The sequence below is a fragment of the Malania oleifera genome, chromosome 8, assembly GCF_029873635.1.
Source record: "Malania oleifera isolate guangnan ecotype guangnan chromosome 8, ASM2987363v1, whole genome shotgun sequence".
In the NCBI taxonomy this organism is placed as follows: domain Eukaryota; kingdom Viridiplantae; phylum Streptophyta; class Magnoliopsida; order Santalales; family Ximeniaceae; genus Malania; species Malania oleifera.
Genome location: NC_080424.1, coordinates 99,544,001 through 99,563,386, shown reverse-complemented (window position 1 = coordinate 99,563,386; position 19,386 = coordinate 99,544,001). Strand labels below are relative to the sequence as shown.

At 38.3% G+C, this 19,386-nt stretch overlaps 1 pseudogene; it reads right to left on the bottom strand.

The window, feature by feature from the left end:
• The window catches only part of LOC131163111 (vacuolar-sorting protein BRO1-like), a 55,882-nt pseudogene that overhangs the window by 5,032 nt on the left and 31,464 nt on the right, over positions 1–19,386 (bottom strand).

The following is a 19,386-nucleotide window of genomic DNA, read 5'->3' as shown; positions in this document are numbered from 1 at the left end:
TAAAATCCACCCCCCCCCCCCCCCCCCCGCCCCCTTCCATCCACTCGACAATAGACTTCTGCCTGCAATTAACGCACCTCCAAAACAGGATCAAATCCAAATCATTACTAAGGTGACCCTCACCATCCAGACCACACTCCTCCCACCTACTCAAGCCTTCAATCTCATCAAGAAGCATATTCTTTTGTTCTTTTACATCACTACACATCTTTATTCCACAACTTCAACTTGTTTCTCACAAACTTCAACTTGTTCATAAATTTGAACCCTGCGCATCCCCCAAGCATGACCCACTCTCCACCAAGTAATATTCGACTATGCATCAGCCATGTATTTTCAAATCTGAAAGGGGTGAGGCCCCACTTCATGATTAGCATAAAACAACACCAGACAAGGATTTGAAGTCAGATGAACAATAACCTCCTGAGCAACACTGGGAAAAAGTCTTCCTAGACATCTATAAACAAAAACTGACTAATGTGGGAAGAAGACACTCTAACCCGTAAACAACCCAAGTAAAATGGCCATTGCTCAACACTATATCCCTAAACCCACAATCATGAATGAAAGAGTCAAACATCCCCATACTGCTCATCACCCTAACACTCCCTAATCTTACACTAGTGAGGGGAGTGACATATAAATCCCCCAACCATTCAATGTGTACTACAAAGGCCAAAGAGACAGGCTAAATCATTTAAAAAAAAGCCCTGCATGGTAGATATTGCAGGCTAATGAACCGACATGGATCACCAATCTCCAAAACACTTCACTTTTAAGAGGAAGGAAAAAGCTAAAGACCCCACCAGACCATCCTACAAAAATGCTACCTCAATGACCCACACGATAATTTGTCCCCAAGATGCTTGAGAGGAAGGAGTGAGCTCCCAATCTCTATGTCTCGACTCCGAAAAACTCCTCATCCAGAAGCTATGCACCACGTCAACCTTAGATTCCTGGATGAAAAAGATATCACTATTAATGAAATCCCTAACCACTCCACTTCATAGTGCACGCCAAACCCCAAACATTCCAACATAGAAGCTTCATTCATTACTCTTAACAGCACCCAAATGCTTCTATCCCTCTTCATAATTAAGTGAGGAAGCAAGTCTGCCTAGTTCCCTACTCAATCCAGCAAGGGACCTCAAACATGGTTCACAAATCATGGTCCATATCCAAGCCAGCATAACCCAAGGAGCATGAGTTCAATTATAGCAATGGTTGTAAATCACCATTGCAAAATAAGTCCTCAATTCTTTTGAAGGAAAAAGAAGTCCCATTACATCAATGTAAAAGAAGAATTGTACATATACAAACATACCACCATTCAAACTCTTGATAGATCAATTATAATTTATACATAAAAATGCATGTTCAATCACAAAAAACATTTTTTAAAAACGTAATCAACTAAATAACAGAATTAAAAATTACCTTTATAATCTTCAAGATTAAAGATTGCAGAAAACTCCTCATTTTGAGCCTGAAAATATGGGACAAAGAATAATTTTAGGAAAAGGAAGCATTCAATTGACATTTTATGATTTCTAATGAGCATCAAAAATTAAACTCGAGAAAATTAAACCCTATCAATGGAGGCCAGAAACAGGAACAAACCACATAATTTTTTTTATCAGGAATTAAATACTGCAAGTGAAATCAAATTACACTAGAACCCCCCCTCCCCATCACCTTCTCATAAAAATAAATAAATAAATTAAAGCACTTACTTCCAGAAAAAAGGTTTCTTATATGAAAATCTAAACAGCATGACAAGTTTGCAGAGCACTTTGATAATAAGGTTTGTGCCCATGTATAACATGCGTTTGCATGCCGGTGATGACACCATAGCAGATTATCCAGTGAGCAAATTTAATTATGGCATAACACGAGAGTGACAGATGGAATGTCCAACATTTTTCTTGAAAATGGCATCTCACAATCCAAAAGCAAGCAACTATTACTCTGAAAGGTTTGTCAACAAAGTCTAAGCTTGCTGTCTATGCAAGTACCTACATATGTGATGCAAAGCAAAAAAGTAACACCAATTCAAGATCTCATTTTCCCTAAACACCAAAATGACTCTAAGAGAGATCCAGCCATCTTAATATCAATAATCAGCAGAGTCAATAGCTTGTTTATTATTCCAAAAGACAGAAGAGTAATGGTAGCTAAAAAGCATCCTTAAGCGTGAGAAATGAAGTATTATACAGCAGCTTCCCTTCACTTCAGTGGAAATCATATTTTCAAAACAAGAAAATATTTTTTTATCAAAAAAAAAAAGAATAATATTAATTAAAGAAAGAATGTACAAGATTGGAGAAATTTTTTTCTAAAAAAAAATCCTCCTAAAAGGAAAAAAATTACAAAAAATAAATAAATAAAAAAACCAAAAAAAAAAAAATAATACAAAACAGCAAACTGATCACACTAAACATCCTGAAAAGACAATGCTTTGCAACACCCAAGCAGAAATAGCCCATAATGAAGCCAAATAATGCATCTTATCCCAAGTCAAATACCAAGAAGTCTTCTTTTCCTTGAAAATAATAGTATTCCTTTCCATCCAAACACCTCCAGAACAGAGCAAACAACCCACATCACCAAATAGAAGATATGTATTTACTCTTTCCAAACCCTGAAAAAAGAAATAGCCAACCGATCCTTCCCCAGCCCCAACAAACCCAACTTTCCCCAGAAACACCAAGTAGTCTGTTCCAAATTCTCCAGGAGAAAGACCAATGCAAAAACAAATGAAAGGCAAATTCAGAACTACAAAAACAGAGCACACACACATCCAGGGATAAAGCCTTAGAAGGCCTCCTACTCTCTAATAAATTGTTGCTGTTAATTGCTAACTCTACTAAGAATAACCAAGTAGTAACCAATCAAATAAAAGCCTTTTTAATTCTAGAGGAGACTATGGCCTTCCAGATACTATGATAAAGAGAAAAAGACAAGTTTTCAAGGATAAAAAACTCAAAGAAATATTTATAAGGAGAACTCAAAGATTCCAATCTACACTTCCTCATGTCCTCCCTATATGAAGGATAACAACCCTCCAACAACAAAGACAACCTCAACCACGTCTACATCTTCAGAGCTCTACAAAAATGGAAATTCCAAGAAAAATCATCCTCATTACAAATTAAAAAAGAAGAAACAGCCCTATTATGTAATGACGAAAGACAATACAAACAGAGAGACGAATCTCCCACCCATAGTCTTCTTAGAAACAAATGTGAAGCCTACCATCCACACCAAATTTTGCATTAGAAATAAAATGTGGATAAAGATGAGATATATTTTTCCAGGAACTCTCAAAGTAATATCTAAACACCAGATTAGTATCCAGCCAATTTTCATACAAGCCAAATTTACTTTTACTTGCTTCACGCCAGAGTTCTCCAATGGAAACCCCCATAACCATTTACTCATTAAGGCAATGTTTTTAGACACCTAATTCCCTAGACCCAGCCCTCCCCACTTTTTAGACATACAAACCACCTCACATCTAACCAAATGATCCTCCCCCTCAAAAACACACCCACCCACCAAAGGAAACTTCTTATGATTCTCTCTATAGACCTATAAACACGCCTGAGGAAATTTTAAAATGGATAAAAAATGAATCAAAATGTTGAGACAAGAATGAATGTCATTCAACCACTAAAGAAAAAAGAGCACCTTTCCACCTGCCTAGACGCTTCGCCACCTCCTCTACCACAACAGCCCAAAAACTCACAACTCCCCCCACCCCACAACAAAAAAAATAAAATAAAATAAAATACCACGCAAAGAAACCTCCAGCTCTAAATACATCAAAAGACAATCTAAAGTTGCATACTCCAGTAAAGAAGCCAACTCCAAAGATCAATCCACACCCAGATGAATACCAGCTATCCCACTCTTCCTAAATTAACTTTTAACCCTGAAACACATTCAAAGAGTTGCAAAGTGGTAAGCCATTTAAAAAACACTGCTGCGATCCTCTAATAAAAATACAGTGCCATCAGCAACTGAAGACTAGATGCTCCGACCCTCTCATTACCCACCCCAACACCTCCACAAGCCTTCTATCAGCTGCCTTACCTACTATTCTACTTAAACAATCAACTACCAAGACAAACAAGAACGAGGACGATAGATCTACTTACTTAACATCCCTTGAAGCCTTAAGCCACGATTTATACTCCCCATGAGAATGAAGCATTACATAAACCCCACATCAAAGTCATCCACCTATCTCCAAAGTCTTCTCTCTCCAAACCTTATCTAAAAAACTTCAAACTAACTCGATCATAAGCCTTTTCAAAATCCAATTTGAACAAAGTAGCTCTCCTTTTACTCCTGCTCACATACTCCACAACCTCACTAGCCATCCACAAAGAACTTTGAGCCTAAGAAATCCCAACTCCTAATGCCAAATTTAGCCTATTTTTAGGCACCATCGCAATAATCTTATGCATGTTGTAACCATATTAATAGGCCGAAAATCAGCAACATTAGTAGATCTATTTTTCTTAGGCACCAAAGTAATGAAAGTGGAAGTAACAGGCATACCCCTAACTCCATCAAAGAAAAACTCCTTCAAAGCCTCCAATAAATCTACTTTAATCACGCCCCAATCTTAAAAAAATTAATAAAAAATAAAAATTAATCCATATTAAAACCATCAGGACTCGGAGCCTTATCCCTATCCATCTCAAACATTGCCTTCCTAATCTCACTTCCCATTTCTCCAAGCAAGGTTGTTGATCCATAGAAATGGGATTCCACTCCAACCCTCATTGGCCTACCTTCATCCTCAGAAAAAGCACTTGCAAAAAATCAATAAGCTCCCTAGCTCTTAGTACAAGATTACAGTAATCTCCCCCTTCCTCACCTCCAACTCCCTTATTACTCTCTCTTCTTACCATTTGAAAATTCATCTTCCCAAATATTTTTTAAAAAAAAATGAATAAAAAAATAAAAAAAATAAAGGCAGCCTGGTGCACAACATGAATTTGGAAATTCATCTTCTAATTCTCCACAAAATAAGAACCCATCTAAATGACATGTCGCCGCTCTCTCTCCACCCACCGACTAAAAAAATAAAGCATTATCCATTTTAAAGTCTCTTAATCTACATTCCATAATAAATTATCAAAGTTAGCCATGCTAGAAAAAAACTTACCTCCCCCTAGGAAATCTCCCGCCCCCCAAGTAAACATATAAGGGAACAAAACACAAAAACTGCACAAAGGTCTCCCCAAAAAAAGACCTAAACACTAACCTAGAAAGACCAGACATAGAAACAACCCACCACTAATCCTATCTCTAATTTATGTCAACAAACATAATCAACGAGCAAGTGTCCTAGATGATCACGACCAACCCCTGGATACATCTTGGGAAGAAAGAAACTCCCACTCCTTACATCTCCCATCCCAAATACCACTAACCACCCCCCATCCACTTTCTCAAACTTAGTTTCCTATATAGAAAAATATCAAGAGCATTTCTATACAAGACTTCAATGAGCCCTCTCTTCCTCATATCCCCTAAACCTATCACTTTCCAACTTATTATCTTAATATTTTAACTATTTTACCCACTTTGCCTGTACACTAACCCCCCCCCCTCTTTTTTTTTTTATAATTAATAGCGCTCGTAAACTTATTCAACTCCTTTTCCACCTTTCTTCTTCCTCTCATAGGTCCTAGGAGTGACAACCGCCTTCCAATCCTTCCTAAAGGAATGACTAACCTAAAACCCTTCCCCACAAGGTGGTCTTGCAAGTCAAGATTGTCCCTCTCAGTCCCCAGAGAGTAAACTGCTAAGAATTCCCCCTTATTAGATTCCTCTCTTTGGCACAAGTTATTATCAATAATTCTCAACAAATTAAGAATGGGTAAAATACCTTCTTGAGAATCTAAGTCCCATTTATTTTCCTTGTTTGATTCAGTCTCAGCCTTACCCACACATCAATCTTGGAGTCTGACACTGTTCAGATTTTGATTAAATGAATGACCTAACTTGAAGATAGGTCTCTCCCTCTATTTATAATACAAATCAAGTACATTCTAATGACAATAATAACCTTACTAACTCTCACTAATTAAGATACTAACACACCTAATAATAATACTAAAAGACATAAATAACCTCTAACACCGTCCCTCGAGCTAGAGCTAAATGTCATATGCTATTAGCTTGTTACAAATAAATTTAACACAAGCACCCCCTAAAGCTTTAGTCAACAAATCAGCAAGCTGCATATCAGACTTTACATAAGTGACAATAAGCTTCTGCACAAGTTTCTTTTGAACAAAGTGGCAATCAACTTCAATGTATTTCATCTACTCATGAAAGATTGGGTTGGAAGCAATATGAAGAGCAGCTTGATTATCATACATCAACTTCATAGGCTGAGAATGTTAAAAACCCAATTCTTCCAACATGTTCTTCAACCAAACAAGTTCACACATAGTGTGAGCCATAGCACTATCACAGTTAGTTTCTTACTCTTTCAAGAAACCAAATTGTCACCAACCAAGATACAATACCCAGTTGTGGATCTCCGGTTGGAAGGTGACCCAACCCAATCTGCATCTGTATATCCATGAATATAAGTGTGACACTGATCAAGATATAAAATACCTCTCCTAGGTGCACCTTTGACATATCTCAAGAGGTGAATTACTGCATCCCAATAACTTGTCCTCGTAGAATCTAGAAATTGACACACAACAGCAGTTGCAAAAAAGATATATCCAACCAAGCGACTGTAATATAATTCAACTTTCCAACAAGTAACTAGTATTTTCTAGGATTAGGCAACAAATCACCCATATCCGACACTAACTTTCTGTTAGGATCCATGGGTGTACCAACCGGTTTGGATCCCAACAATCCAATTTCATCTAACAGACCAAGAACATGCTTCCTCTATGAAAAAACAGTTCCCATACAAGATCTAGATACTTCTATAACCCAAGAAGTATATCAACGGTCCCAAATTTTTGGCTTGAAATGAAAAAACAGTTCCCATACAAGATCTAGATACTTCTATACCCAAGAAGTATATCAACGGTCCCAAATTTTTGGCTTGAAACTTAGTTGGTAGAAAAAGTTTGTCTCTAAATGCCTTTATCATCATCACCTATAATAACAATATCATCCATATAAACAACAAGAAGGATCCTACCTGATAAAGTATGATGATAAAACATGGAATGATCCATTGCACACTGTCGAAGACCAAACTCAAGTACTATAGCGCTGAAACGACCAAACCATGCTTTGGGAAACTGTTTTAAACCATATAGTGCCTTCTTGAGCCGACACACTAAGCTTGACTCCCCTTGAGCAACAAACCCAGGTGAATGCTCCATATAAATGTCCTCGTCAAGATCACCATGCAAGAAAGCATTCTTCACATCTAACTGATGCAGAAGCCAGTGACAAGTAGTAGCTAAGGAGATGAACAAACATAGAGATGTAAGTTTGGAAACCAGAGAAAAGGTATCAGAATAATCCAAAACATACACCTAAGTATACCCCTCAACAACAAAACGGGCCTTTGGACAAGCTACAAAACCATTAGGTTATACTTTCACAGTGTATACTTAGTGACAACCAACCATAGACTTGTCAGGAGGAAGAGATACCAAGTCCAAGTGCCATTGTCCTATAAAGCATCTCTTCAACCATAGCATTCCTTCACGTAGAGTGGGCTAGGGCTTCCAAAACAAATTTAGGAAGGGGCAATAGATGATAGAGTAGTAACAAAACAATAATAGGAGAGTGATAAGAAATCAAAACAAACATAGTTAAAAATGGGATGTTTGGATACATATGCTTTTACTTTTCTAAACAACAACGGGAGAATCAACATCATGGGAAATATGATCATTGAACGAGCAAACCAAAGGTGTGGTAGTAGAAGCTAGAGGGGACTCTCTTCCTTGGAGCCACAGTCGTGAATACACTTGCAAATTAGGATGATCAATACGATGAGAAGGAATTGAACTACATGAAGACTTGGATGATTGGTTCGGCAAGAACAGCAAAGTAGAATTTGGAAGATTAGGCAGAGGAAGAGATTCATTGAGCTCAAAAGCACTTAGGGACTAAGTGTAGTAAGGTGTAGACTCAAAGAAGGTAACATCTGCGAAAACAAAGAAGTGATGCAACACGGGACTATAACAATGATATCCCTTTTGAGTATATGAGTAGCCTAGAAAGACACATTTTATAGCACAAGGATTCAACTTATCCACCCCGGGAGTTAGTTGATGAACAAAGGACACACACCCTAATATATGAAAGGGTGAGAGAATAAAGATGAATTAGGAAATAGAACGGAGTAAGGAATTTTACCACTTGGAACCGAGGATAGCATCTTGTTGATCAAATAGAAAGCAGTAAGTACAACATCACTCCAAAACACTTAAGGTACATTTCAAGGATATGTCTATTTTTCCTCTCTGCAACCCCATTATGTTGAGTGTGGGCACGAGATAATTGATGGACAACACCAAACTAAGTCATATAAGTAGTGAATGGTGAACTGAAATACTCTTTAGCATTATCACTTTGAAATATTCAAACAGGCAAACCAAATTTAGTCTTTATTTTCATAACAAAAGGCACAAAATTTATGAAATAACTCAAAACGATCTTTTATTAAATATAGGCAAATCATTCTTAAATAATCACCCACAAAGATTACAAAGTTCAGAAACCCAACTTGGACACAACTCTACTAGAACCCCAAACATTAGAATGGACTACCATGAAAAGGCTTGCAGCCCATTTATTGACTCAGGAAGCGAAATGAACACTATGGTGTTTTCCCAACTGACAAGACTCACAATCAAGACTAGACACAGAACTCAAATTAGGAACAAGACGTTTCAACTTTTCCAGTGAATGATGACCAAGACGACAATGAATTTGGGTAGGTGTGGCTGCACTGCTGGCTGCAGCAGTGCAGGAAATAGAAGGAGCTAGCGGCTCAAAGTGAAAAAGTCCTCTAGCTTCACGCCCTCCACCAATTGTCTTCCTCATCTTCAAATCCTGAATAACCATAGAATCAAGTATGAATGTTACTGAACAATTCATGGATTTAGTAATCTAGTTAACGGATATAAGATTGAAAGGAAACTTGCGAATATACAAAACCAAAGGAAGAGAAATCGAAGAAGTGCATTTTCAATCCTAATTCCCTTGACTGCAGTGGAGATCCATCAGCAAAAGTAACACAAGGTAAATTTGTAGGATATTAAAGAGTAGAGAAGAAATGAGGTATACCTATGATATGATCAATGGCAAGGGCCAAGGACTAGGACGAGAAGTACTAGATGACAGGCATACTATGGTATTACTTGTTTGGGCAAGAGGTGCAAATGGGAAGAGAAGCTTGTCGTGATGTTTGATATTTCTAGAACTTGGAATACTCTTCCTCTGACACGAATACAATACACTGACCCCCATTCGGCCCCAAAGATGTGGAGTCGGTGGTGGCTGTATTGGCTGCCCCCAAAGGTGTGAAGTCAGTGGTGGCCACATTGGCAACACGTGAAGGTCCACCTTGGAGATCTCAACACTACTCAATAATGTGATTACTTTGTACACAATGAGTGCATTTGCAAGGATTGCCTCTACCCCGTCCATCTCTACCACCTTGACCACTCGAACCACCTCGATAACTTCTGAGGTTGTTTGGTAGAGAACCAAAATCACCCTGTGTAACAAAAATTGTTCTCTCAAAGCCAGATGCCAGAGTAGGAAAATGTGTTCAAAAGGAAGAACGAAGGACACGAGAATAAACATCGGCAAATGATGACAAACTACTAAGTATTCGAGACTCGACTGCCTCAAACTCAGGTCTCAAGCCCCCCAGAACACAAAGAACTATCATTTGCTCCCTCTACTTTTGCATCTTATGAACATTGAGGGTTATAGGTTGCACAACGTTAAGCTCCTCATGAATACGCTTCATCTCTCCAAAATAATCCGCAATGCTCCTATCTCCTTGTAACAAAAAGTAGTCCTAGGATAAATCATACATACGTGTAATGTTACTAGAGTACAGAAGCTTGACCTAATCCCAAATCTCCTTGCACATATCTAAATACATACACATCCTTGCAATCTGTGGCCCCATCAAATTCCACAATAGGGAAACAATCAAGGCATCTTCTTGAGCCCACACTTCTTATCTCCTATCATCATAAGGATTAGACTGGAGCAAGTGGTCAGATTTTCCTAATCCTGTTAACTAAACTCGAACAGCTTTAGATCATTAAACATACTTCTTTCCATCCAACTTTTGAGACATTATCTGTGGCAGTGATGTAGGAAATATGTTTTTGGGATTCATAGACTCCATCCCAACACTCGCAAACTTGAGGCCACACCAATGTCAAACAAGAAGAAGAATCAAAACTAATCGGGACAATCACAAACTATGTGAACCACCGACACAGCCACAGATAAGGTGAACGACTTACCAACTGATATAGCACTGTCACAGCCTCACAACATTTTACAAAAACCGCCACTGCTCCAAGAAACTTACAAAGAAACTTTTACAAAAACCGAACAAAAACTAACGGATTACCATGAGTGCATGGTCAAAAAAGGTTGGATCTTTGAGCCAAAAACACGCCCAACAGCTTGATAATATTGTCTAGAGAAGGAATCAAAACATGGCGGAGGGAAAAAAAAAAAAAGGTGGCCAGAAACTTTCACGCGCCGGCATGTGGGGTCAACACTGCCTGCAGTTGGCCAGCGTGTGGGGCTGTTTCTAGCGATGGGGTTTTGTGGGGGTAGGCTTCGAAGGGTCGTGTTTTCGGCTATATGTTTGGTTTTGTGAAATAATGAAGGGTGGAGGTGGATTTGAGAAAGGCAGCGACAGGAATGTGTTTTCTGGCGACGGCTGAGTATGATAAGGTTGAGGTTGAATCATGCTCGGATATCGTGTTGAGATTTTGATTAAATGAATTATCTAACTTGAAGATAGGTCTCTCCCTCCATTTATAATAAAAATCAAATACATTCTAATGACAATAATACCCTTACCAACTCTCACTAATTAACATACTAACACAACAATAATAATACTAAAATACATACATAACCTCTAATACACACAATAGAGACAGCTATATGACGTCCCAAATGAGAGATGAAAGCCAAAGTTCCCTCAATTACATTTTCTAATTGGTTTTCTGTCTTCTTTAAATGGAGAACAGGAACTTGTGCTTCTTTAGAGGAGCTTCCAGTTCCATCATCCCTCACTTTCTCTTGCAAAACAAAAAGATTTCTCCCACTTAATATGCCTTCAGCAGACCCTTCAATAATTTTCTGAGGAGAATTCAAATACTCACTCTCACCAATTTAACCCATTTTCTTCCATCATTTGATCGAGTAAGAGACCCAATTTCCTCCATCAATTGATCAAGTAAGAGACCCTTATCATTTTCACTAACTCTCCAGCTCATCCTCTAAAACCTCCTCATGAGTGTATATATATATTTTTTATCCAAAGCAGTCAATATTGAAGATATAACTTACTGAACTGGGACAGTATTCTGCATACCATAAATACCAGGACGCTCTCTTGTATCACCATCATCCAAAACTTCCCCAGAACTAGCAGCAGCCTGTTCTCCCCGTTTCTTGAATCCCTTGAATAATTTCTTTATAGACTCACCAAGACTGCATCAATTCATCTCAGTTTTTGCTTCAGGCAAGAAATAGAAACAGCACCTCCCAACCCATTCCCAAGTTTACCTGACCCACTTTGAAATATATCACCAGCCCCTTGTTACTTAAATTGCCAAACCTCCATACAATAAAGAAACCGACCCTTCTGCATCTTCAGCTCCTAACTCACTAACTCCCTTTAAGCCCAAACCTATGTTACTTGTTTCAGACCCATCCCGCCATTTCTCAGCCAAGATTTATGATTATTTGTCTTGGGTTCATCCAACTCACTTAACTTTTGTTTTGTAACCCAAGGCTTATGCCCATTCCAATTGGACCTAATACTTGAAGGCCCAAATCTCCTAATATTTGAATTCCCATAGTATCCTCCTCTATCAAAGATCTTCCCCTTAAAATCCAAACTATTGTCCTGGATTCTCCCCTGAAATCTCACCACTGTATCACAACCAGTTCTGATGGAAGTTTCGCTGGAGGTCCTGAAATCCTTCATCAGAGACTAGTACAGAATGTCAGCATAAGATAGATGCTGCAAGATCTGCCTTGATTTCTCACAAGTTCTGACGTTCCTCGAGCCACACTCACAAAAGAATCCCTGACATTCATATTTCCTCTCTTCCTACTGCTATTCTAACAGAATTAGTCACACCACCTCCCTTCATCTTTTCCAGGCACAAGAAACAAACCCCAATATTGGAAAGCAGTTTAACAATGAAAAAACTTCCTTCATTCCTTAAACCGTGCCCACCCCCCCCCCCACCACCCTTGAACCCTTCTCTATATAACAATGTCCACACCAGAACTCATCAATTCTGTTAATCAGCCATAGTAGTTCCTTTAAATCCAGAAACAGGAAACGAAATGCTTCTCCCTGCAAACTCCATTAGACGAACAAAGTAGTCTCTCAAAAAGTTCAGACTAAAAACCTTCCTTTCAGATCTGAAATAGTTGCCAATATACATATTGAAAGGCTGACATAACTTTGTATGACCACAACCCAACAAATCTGAAGAAACCAGTTTACACCAAGAACAAATGGACTTCAAGGTTTTATTATCTAGATTCAAGCTCTGTCACTTCACTTTCTCCCTGACACAAAACGGAATATCCACTACATTTCAAATATCATAATCAGAAAGATAACTTTCCAGAATCTATGGCATCACATCGCATCCCATGTCGCCTTACTTTCTCCCTGAAACAAATAAAAAAATCCACAATAATTCAATTAATTCCATCGGAAAGATGGGTTGCCATAATCAAAGGGGCACGCTGGCCCATCTCTCAGGACTTACCTCTCATGTCGTCTCTCTATCTTCAGGTAGACAATGAATAAAACATGAATGTTTAATATACTGAAATTTGAAAGATGGAATGGTCGCATCCAGCCCATCTCTCATGAGTCGCTTCTCTATCTTCAGGTAGATGATGAAAATAAACAGAACAATTAAATATTTGATCGAGGGTTTAATTTTCAGATAGATAACCACAAAGGAACTTTTAAAAATACATCCTGTTAAATCCCCTTCCTTCTCGGGCTTTTAGTACATCCAATCTATGTCATCAAATTTATATTTACAGATACCTACAACAAAATTATTATTGAAACCCAATCCAACAGGCAATGCATCCTAGAAATTACCATAAATCATAACCATAACTGGAATAAACTGCTTATGAGGACTAGAAGATCAACAAAAATTAGCACAAAACCCTCATCCAGATAACATACAGAATAGTCGAGGGCTAACATATTGAAAATACTACCAATCATAGAAACAGAACAATATAACAGTAATTTACTATGACGATCTTCATGATTTGATTCCTGTATTTATTTTATTTTTTATGGAGAGAGAGAGAGAGAGGAGAAATTAAGAGAAGAAAGAATGTACAAAGAGGATAGGAAATCCTCCTTAAAAAAAGAACAGAAAAACAAAAGAGGAAGAAGAAAACAAGTGCATACAAGAAAAGAAAGAAAAATGAGGCTAACAAAGCTTCCAATCATGCTGAAGATTAAAGACATGCTGAAGATTAAACACACCAACATCCAACATTTCCAAAAAAAGATCTAAAGAAAAGACCACACAGAGAAAAAAACACAATCATATCCAAGATCAAAATCAAATGACAAATATACAAGCATTTCTCCCAATACAAAGCACCCAAAAGAGCAAAAACTGCACACTACCACAATCTCCCACATCCTTACACCTCCCAAAACCTCTAAATCAATCAACAAAAAAACTTCCAATGAACTAGAGCAAATCCAACACTCCACATAAACCAAAGCTTGTTCCATGAACTCTAGACCACAAAGCAATGAAAAATAGAAAAGCAGTAATCCACTGGCATAACACATCACACAGATTCGTATAAGGTCTTCAAATCTGCAACAAATTGTTTCGGTTTGCCCTATTAAGGATGGTCATTCACACAAAGCCTTAACTTTAAAAGGAATTTTGGCTTTCACAACCAATTAACAAGAGGAAAAGAATAAGAAGAACAAAACAGATAAGGGGGAAAAAATATTTACAAGACTAATTGTTCAAATATTATTAGGCTCTTTCCTAAGTAAAAGGTCCATTTTCGTCAATTAAACTGCAGCATTGTTAAACTACAGATCATCCAAAGGCAGCCTTACGTCTATCTCCCTTGCCAACTGAACACTAACCCATCATTTTAATTTTAGTTTTTTTTTTTTTAAAGCACCAAGTAATCTAAAACAGACTACATTCTCCAGTCAAAATTAATGTCCAACAGGTGAAATTGTCACACAAAATTTGAAAGTAGATGACTAAACTCTCAAAATAATTGGATATAAGAGCAACACAAAATCAAACTAAAGCAGGAAAAAGAAATAAACCTGAATCTGCAACAATAATTGTTCTTGCGCCTCAATATTTTGTGCAATTTCTCCACAAATGTGATCATACTTTGCTATCTCCTTCCTGAAAAGATCCTCATTGGAGCCAGTAGATGTCATCAACTTTGGCAGTATATCATCCTGAAGCAAAACATAAGATAAGCCTACCAATCACATGCTCAACACAAAAAAGAAAAAAAGGAAAAAGCATAGCTATTAGAGGAATAACAAAATGCACAAAGAGGAAGGTGATTGATAATGATACATCATTTCCTCTGCAAGCTAAAAAAGTAGAAAACACGCAACATGCTCAAATATATTATTTCAAAAAAGAAAAAGTTGAACAATAATAGAGCAACGACCATTCTTCAAAGCACACCAACAGCAAACCATCTCACATTTCTTGTTGAGAAATTGGGTAAAATGGAAGACTTGAACTCAATGATAGGTGTCTCCCTCTATTTATAATATATGTAAGTACAATAGGAATGACCATAATACCCTTACTAACTCACACTTCTTACTAACAAAGCTCTAACACATAATAATAATAATAATAATGCTAAAAGACTAAATACACATTAACACTCTCCCTCAAGCTAGAGCATTTATAGCATATGCTCATAGCTTGTTACAAATGAATTTCACACGAGTGCCCCCCCAAGGCTTTAGTAAAAAAATCAGCAAGCCAAAACTCAGACTTCACATAAGTGGTCGTAATGAGCTTCTGTACAAGTTTCTCTTGAATAAAGTGGCAATCAATTTCAATGTGCATTGTCCGCTTAAGGAAGAGAGGGTTGGAGGCAATATGAATACTAACTCGATTATCACACATCAACTCCATAGGCTGGGAATGTGGAAAGCCCAGTTCTTTCAACATGTTCTTCTGCCTAACAAGTTCACATGTAGTGTGCACCATAGCCCTATACTTTGACTCAACACTCGACCTGAAAACCACAGTTTGTTTCTTACTTTTCCAAGACACCAAATTACCACCAACAAAGACACAATACCCGTTGTGGATCTTCGATTGGAATGTGATCCGGCCCATTCTACATCTGTATATCCCTGAATACGAGTGTGACCCTAATCTTGATATAAGAGACCGCTCCCTAGTGCACCTTTTAGATATCTCAAAATGCGAATTACTGCATCCCATTGACTTGTTCTCGGGGAATCGAGAAACTGACTCACAACACTTGTTGGGAAAGATAGATCTGGTCGAGTGACTGTGAGATAATTCAACTTTCCAAAAAGTCTTAAAGTACCACCGACCTGGGTTAGGGAACAAATCACTCATATCTGGAATTAACTTACTATCGGGACCCATGGGTGTATCAACAAGTTTGGATCCCAACAAGCCCGTCTCATCTAAAGATCAAGAACATACTTCCTCTGTGACAAGACAATTCCCGTACAAGATATCGACACTTCTATACCCAAGAAGTACTTCAATGGTCCCAAGTCTTCGATCTAAAACTTACTCCGTAGAAAAAGCTTTAGATCCTCGATGCCAAGATCATCACCAGCAGTGATCACAATGTCATCCACATATACAATAAGCAAAATACTACCCAATAGAGTATGACGATAAAATACAGAGTGATCTACTACACACCAGGCTAAACTCAAGTACTACAGCACTAAAACGGCCAAACCATGCTCTTGGAGATTGTTTTAATCCTTACAATGACTTCTTGAGCCAACATACTAAGTTTGACTCCCCTTGAGCAACAAACCCAAGGGTTTGCTCCATATATACCTCCTTATGAAGATCACCATGTAGGAAAGCATTCTTCACATCTAACTGATGTAGAGGGCCAGAGGCCAATGACAAGTAATGGCTAAAGAAATGAACAAATGTACTGAGGCAAGTTTAGCAACCATGGAGAATGTGTTCGAATAATCCAAACCATACACCTAAGTATTCCCTTAGCAACAAGGGCCTTCAGACGAGCCACAAAACCATCAGGATTGACTTTCACATTGTACACCCAGCGACAACCAACCACACACTTATCACGAGGAAGTGGTACCAAATCCCAAGTATCATTATCATTAATGCATGCATCACTTCAACCATTGTCATCCTCCACCCAGAAAGGGATAGGGCTTCAGAAATAGATCTTGGAAGAGCAACAAAAGACAGAGTACTAACAAAGCAGTAATAAAAGGGTGACAAGAAATCATAACAACAAAATTAGAGATCAGATAATGGGTACAAGTGCGTTTACCTTTTCGAAGAGCTATTGGAGGATCAACATCATGAGAATTAAGATCATTTGATGAAGGAACTAGAGGCACAGTAGTAGAAGCTAGAGGAGGCACTTCCCCCTTGGGTCGTCGTGCGTATACCTACAAATTGGGATGATTCAAACGACGAGAAGCACTCAAACTGGATGAAAATGTAGGAGGATTAGGAAAAAATACTAGGTCTGGATTTGGAAGGCAGGGAAAAGAAAGGGACTCATCAAGGTCAACAGAACTCAACGAATCAAAGTAGTATGGTGTAGACTCAAAAAAGGTGACATCAGCAAGGACAAAGATTCTATGTAAAGTAGGACAATAACATCGACATCCCTTTTGAGTAAAGGAATGGCCCAAAAAAATACATTTGAAAGCTCAACAATCCAACTTATCCATTCCTGGAGATGGCTGATGAACAAGGGACACACAACCAAACATATAAGGAGGACGAGAGAACAAAGGAGCCTTAGGAAAGATAACTAAATATGAGATTTTACCACCAAGGACAAAGGATGGCATTTTATTAATTAAACAGTGAGCATGGCATCACTCCAAAAGACTTTGGGGACATTCATTTGATACAATAGGGTACGAGTGACTTCAAGAACATATTTGTTTTTCCGCTCTGCAACTCCATTTTATTGTGGAGTGTGGGCACAAGAGGACTGATGGATCATACCAGAGTTAGTCATATAAGTACTGAATTGGGTACTAAAGTACTCAGCATTATCACTATGAAGTATCTTGACTAACATATCAAATTGAGTCTTTATTTGGGAACAAAAAGCACAAAAGATATCAAACAACTCGGAACGATCTTTCATTAAATATAACCAAGTCATCCTAGAGTAGTCATCAACAAATGTAACAAAGTACTGAAACCCAACTTTGATGTCACACGACTAGGACCCGAAATATTAGAATGGACAAGCATAAAAGGACTAACCACCCGTTTGTCAACCTGGGGAGCAAAGGGAACACGATGATGCTCGCCCAATTGACAAGACTCGCACTCAAGATTAGACACAAAACTCAATGAAGGAACTAGCTGTTTCAACTTGTCCAAGGACAGATGACCAAGATGACAATGGATTTGAAGTGGTGTAGCAGCAACTGTGCAAGAAATGGCTGGAGAAGGCAACTCCAAGTAATAAGTCCATGAGCCTCACATCCTGTGCCAATTGTTCAAGATCCTGAATAACCACCAAATCAGGAAGCAATGTGACAGAACAATTTAGTGACTTTGTAAACTTACTAACTGACATAAAATTGAAAGGAGATTTAGGAATATATAAAGTAGAAAAAAGAGAGATAGAAGGAGTAGGATTTACTATTCCTATCCCGCTAATAGCAATAGTGGACCCATCAACAAGAGTAACTTGAGGGAGATTTTTAGAATATTGGAGATCAAAAAAGAAGTTGGTTGCAATTGTTATATGGTCATGGGCAGAAAAATTGATACTGTGAGGACTAGTAGGAAGGATACCAAATGAAATGTAGATTGTAAGACTACCTTTATGAGCAAAAGAAGCAATGTGATAAGATGCATGTTGAGACAATTGATATAATAGAAACCTTGAATACTCCTCCTCACAGTAAGCGGTTCACTCAAACAAGTGACTAACGAAGGAATCATACTTTTGGGATTTGCAAATGCCATCCCAACATTCACAAACTCAGACCAATGATCATAAGAAACTCACACGCAGCCCCAAGAAGGCAACACTCAGCACTGGAACAATTGGAGAGGTGAACCATCGAAACTACCATGAACAAATCACCAACAACCTCAGATGTATGAGCACTGCCATTGCCCCAAGGTCATCAATGACCGTTACTAACACTGAACAACAACTAAAGAATTACCATGAGTGCATTGTCACAACAAAGATTGGATCTTGGAGCAAAAAACACATGCCCAACAGCTTGATATTTTGGTATATGAAAGGAATTAGAATAGGGAATCAAAAAACACAGCAAATCCCACTGTTTCACATCCAATAAGCTCAATAATAATTCATAAACAGCTTCACAAAGCATCAATCATTCCTTGGGTGCTGCACTACCACGCACGAGGTGAACAACTCACCGACGGAGATAGCACTGCCACAGCTTCACAACTGAACATATGAATGCTGCCACAGCTCCAAAAAACTCACAAAGAAGCCTTCACAAGCCTTGAACAGACATTAACCATGGTTTTAAACAATGGAAAATTGGGAGATCGAAACAATTACAAACATATTGCCACCCCCCCCGGGGGGGGGGAGGGGGGGTTCACAGCCGTTACGGACCATTAAGTTTGTTACGCTGCGTTACGGACCGTCACGGCAGCTGCCACTTCGATTCGACTTTTCTCCTTCAAATCCACCCAACTTTCTCACAATTCCCTGCTTTCCTCCTCTCCCAACCACTCAATCTTGGCAGATCTACCATTCCAAAAACTGAAATCAAGAAATCCTACCTTTGATTTGTTGTTGGAAGCTGAAGAATAAGGACACTTTGTTTGCAGTTGGCCAGCACTCCGCCTCCTCCATTTCTCTAATTTCTTCAAG